Source organism: Temnothorax curvispinosus, unplaced genomic scaffold (genome assembly GCF_003070985.1).
Source record: "Temnothorax curvispinosus isolate PA1 unplaced genomic scaffold, ASM307098v1 QBEX01004747.1, whole genome shotgun sequence".
In the NCBI taxonomy this organism is placed as follows: Eukaryota; Metazoa; Arthropoda; class Insecta; order Hymenoptera; family Formicidae; genus Temnothorax; species Temnothorax curvispinosus.
In genome coordinates this window covers 232,465-237,416 of record NW_020214527.1, presented here as the reverse complement: position 1 = coordinate 237,416, position 4,952 = coordinate 232,465, and positions in this window count along the sequence as shown.

Here is a 4,952-nt window from a genome sequence, read left to right as displayed (position 1 = left end):
TCGTGATCGATGAATCGCAGGCGTCTATAAAGATGTTACTGCGTTGCTCACGGAAAAAGCAAACGCCGCCGAGGCTGGTAATTTGTCCGTAATGCGCGGTCTTATCGCTTCCACGATAATCATACATTTTTATTACGTACGGAAACACGAGGGTGTCCGTAGAGAGGATAAATTTATCGGCGGCGATGACGATCTTAAAGTTTTGTAGCGCGCAATCGAGAAATTTTATCGCGGACGATTAAACAATACTTTTGCGCGTCGAAACTGAGATTTTTATTCCGCTGTCGCGTCGCACGTAAGTTTTCTTATGGCGTTTCGGTAAAAAAAAAGCGCAGATCGATCATTTTGACTACCGGTCATTGCCGTCGCGAGTATCAATCAGTCACCGTGTGGGGACCTTATTGTACATGGTGGAAGTCGTTAAAAAAACGTAAAATTTATTTCACAATCATCGGGCGTTCTCCATTACGGCCATTAACTTTCATGGGACGTAGTTCCGGAATGTTGATGCTAGATACATGTCGCCATGCACCTAGGAGGCAACTCTTGGCGTGTAGTCGAAACGGTACACGGCGACTCGAGACTGTAAGTACACACGATCGAGCATACTTCTTTCGTTCAATATAAATCAATTTAATGACGTATTCTAGTCCAACAAACTTGCATGTATAATTGTGCACCCATTTCTCTTCCTTCAAAAAAATATATAGACGATTTTGTCGTAACGGCAAATATTTTAATTTGACGTGTATATTTTTTATAAGTAGTTTAAAGCTATTATAGAAACTAATTGAAGAAAACACAAAAGGATTTTGAGTACTTTCAATTTACTCTTTCAATGTCTACATTATTAATTTATTTTAATATTTTTCTTTGCCTTATAAGAATATGCTTTTGCGTTTATTGTTTAATCCATTTATTTGTTTATTTTAATATCTACATTATTTATTTATTTCAAAATTTTCCCATTTCTATTCTATTTTAATATTTTTCTTTGCTTTACTGTTTAAACCATTTATTAAGTAATTCACTGATTAAACTTGCGATTTTGTAAGGGAGAATCAATCGACGTAAAACAGCAAAATGCAGTTATTGTCAGTTTTTGAAACATGTATGTCATAACGTTTTCTCGGATCCCGATTTTTTCACGGGTCGGATATTGCATCTAGGATAGGAGAATCGATTAAGCGCCGATCCGATTCCCGGGGGGGAAAAAAATGGTAATGTATTCCTGAAGGCGATTGGACGATGGCCCATATCTCCGGGGGTGAAAGGGTATTTCCGCGCGCAACAATCGGCCGTCTTTGGCCGGCGTTCCGAAAATAGCAGGATTCCGTCGAGTTTATAACTGCCATCGGATATAAACGGCGGGAGAATCGATCCGCCAGGTAAACACGTGCGCGCTCATATCCGGCCGAGTGTATCCTTCTAAATTCGGCTTTGTTATCGGCGGCAGGGCGCCGCGCCGCGCCAAGCCATATTGCAATATTCCGGGGCGGCGCGCGGCGCGATAGGATAGGATCCGGCGGTCGGGCGTGGGCGCGATAAAAAAGATGGTAATGTATTCTAGAGAATGCAATAGCGTTCGCACACGTGCGGCGCATTAACTGCTTGGAGGACGCTTCTCCGCGAAGGAGAAAACGGTAGCCGGCGCGAGGCAGGCAGGTAAGGGTTTCGCGCCTTTCCCCTTCCTCCCCTTTTCGAAAGGCGGACGACATTTTTTGAAGAGTTCCGAAAGTTCTCTCTCTCTCGTCTTAGTGGCTGCAATGTCGACCGGAAGCGAGACGGGGAAACACGAGACAACGGGGGCTCGACGTGGAAGTTACTTTGACACGTTCCCCGCCGTCGCCGTTGTCGGTGGAGTTTCGCCTTAAAGAACTGCGGGATGTCGGTATACCCCGCGGCGTAACAACGGCTTCCCGCTTCGCTCTCTCTCCCTCTCTGCTTTATTCGGCTGAAACACTTTCGGAACACTTCAAAACTGCCGTTCCTACATATGTACGGGCGCGACTGCGATTCGGCGTCGCCCGACGTTTCGTGATGGATCGGGGCCAAGCCGATACGGGGGCCTATCGCACGGAATCAGGATCGATAAGAGAATCTTGGACCTTTATCGAATATCACAGGCCGATCGCGCCGTAGATTGGACGTAAAAATCTGAGGGCAAAACGCGATGTAAGAGTTATTACGTGATCACTCAAATGAACGCATCGACCTCATTGTTAGGTAGAACGAGAAGTCGAGAAGCCCGAGTACAATGCGGGTTCGTAGTTAATACATAATTCGATTTAAAACGTAAAGCACCAAACCTGAAAAAGTTCACAATGCCTATAAATTTCTTACGAGTCAATGTAATTAATTAATCTCTATAAATTAATGGAACTTTTGCTTGAAAGAGTCGAGAGGTTGAGTGGGTACGCCGTTGTTGGAAACGCGCCAACAGTTTTATTAATTAAATTATCTAGAATTGCCACGTATACGTGCGTACGCGATGTGTGTCCGTAAATTTCCTTACTTCTCTCTCTCTCTCTCTCCTCTCTGTGAAACTATCACGAGCGAATTCACGATGATAGAGTGATCCGGGCGATCGTAAAACTTAATTTGTATAATGGACCGCATCTTTGGTAATGCCCCTATCATAGCACGCTCGCATTATTACGCGAATGGATAACGCAGGTACTTGACGGGAAATATCGTGATACGCTATCGATTTCGCTGCATTTAGGGCTTTTTATCTTAATTACGCCGCAGACCCAATTCGCGGGTATATTATTAGCTCGTTAATACATTTTATAGGCGGCCACTAACAAGCCTTTGTCATTGCAAATGTGAATTTGCAGATTAAGCTTAATTAAAATCTCGCCCTGGGATCGTCACAATTATTTTCATAATCATTCCCGCCGTCGCTTTAATTACCGTATCGTGAACGTGCGCATTCGCATAGCGCGCGCAATACGCCGGAATGTAATTTTACTCGCGCGCGGCCGTCATCGAGAAATTTGCATTTTGCAGGCAGCAATTACGCGCGGTTTACAAAACACGAGCTATCGATCTCATCTTTGTTAGTTTCGGATTTTTTTTTAGTGTTGCAGCCTGAAACATTTTCAAAGTCACGTAAATCACGTTTCTTAAATAATTAATCCGAGTAAAGCGCGATCTAAAAAATTAGTGCAATATTATACACGCATGCTTACTTTTAAAAATATACTCAAAAAGATTTAAAAAGAGAAGAGTAATGTACGTATGAAAATCTTGAAAACCAACTGTATATCAACTGCTTCTTTTATTTATTGAATTTTTTCGTCGTAAATCATTAATATACGTCGAGGATCCTAATAATAGTACAAAAATGAGAAAAAGGTTTTCAGACGAACGATATATCGCGTGTCTGGGAGATATACGTTGTTGTGATATTCCTCGCTTCACGTAAAAACGCAAGTTCAACGATTTCGCATATCGAACGAGAAATTCAGTCGAATTCCTCGGATGTCCTGCATAGCTGCCGCGTCGCAGAAATGTCACATAGCTAGTGGGCGAAAGAGATACGAATCGGTAAACGCTACATCGCCGTCGACAGCCAAGCTGGATTGCGAGATGCCATACCGGGTGTCGGATTAATGGCCTCCCGACGGGGTGTAACGATCGTTCCGCACCCCGTGAAATATCTCGAGGGACGCGGGAACTCGTTGCTCGTTTTGATTCGCGGAGGGCATCGTCGCGATACACCCCTCGAGATCGCGCCAATGCAGGTCCGCGTGCGTGTACGTACAAATCTACATTGGCGAAAGAAGATTTAAGGCGTCCGCATTGTGCGTAACAACGGGATAAAGGCGAAGGGGGCCGACACTAGGCCCCCGAAATCCCCGACCATGAAAACGCCTATTCTAGGGCTCGCTTCGTCGCGATTACATTCCGACCCGATTCGCATATATGTACAGCGATCCTTTCGTGAGATATAGCTTTTGAGGCTCTCGAATATCTGATCGGCTTGTCGCAGTACCTAGTCAAATGGTCATGGTATCTCTGAATATCTGGCGAGGGTCTGGCGGTTCGCAGAAATTGGTATTAAAGCTATTAGGGATATCTAGAATAGGGGGCGCGTGCACTCGAAGACATACCAAGTGTCAAGAGAAGGTTTGAATCAACATTATATTTAACAACGAGAAGAAAAATCTTTTTGATTCATACACTGAGAAAAAAAAGCTGTTGCTTCAATTAAAGTGCTATCACGAGGTGCCAAAAACATAAGTAGTTTATTCAATTGTATTATTATTAGACCCAATTAATTAAATTATTGGTTTAATAATCCAGATATTAGGTCTAATAATAATAGAATTGAATTAACTGTACTTATGTTTTTGGCACCCTGTAATAGCACTGTAATTGAAGCAGCAGCTTTTTTTTCCTCAGTGTATTAATATGCATGACGTCCTATGTATTTGTGTAATCCTATTACACTTTCGAAGATTAAGAATAATCAATTCCTAATCCTGCAACTATATATCTCGCGAAAGGCAAAGGTTGCGGAAGAAGTATCTCGTGTCCTTGAATTGTTAGCTTTAAGCCACCGGATATTCCCAGAATAGCTGCTGGCGACTATCCCACGATAGGAAATTTACTTATCGGGCACGCCAAGAATTTCTGAGATTATCTGAAATTTTCAAATATCCCTGAACATTCCGAAACTCGCGGCAAATCTTGCAATCGATTGGCAGGAAGTCGCCGTGGGCGGTCTTCAAAATCAATTCATAATACCTTCGAAGGTACTTCGGCGTTCTGTGGCTGTGACCTCATTATAGCCGGAGAAGATTCAGTTACCAATATCTGACTACAACTTCAGTCTGCTCGAGACAAGATCTTATATTTGCAGCCGATTTCCCAACCAAGCATTCCACGCAGTCTGGACTGCCGATATTTCGCCTTGCGCAAGACTACACTGAGGACTGAGTGTC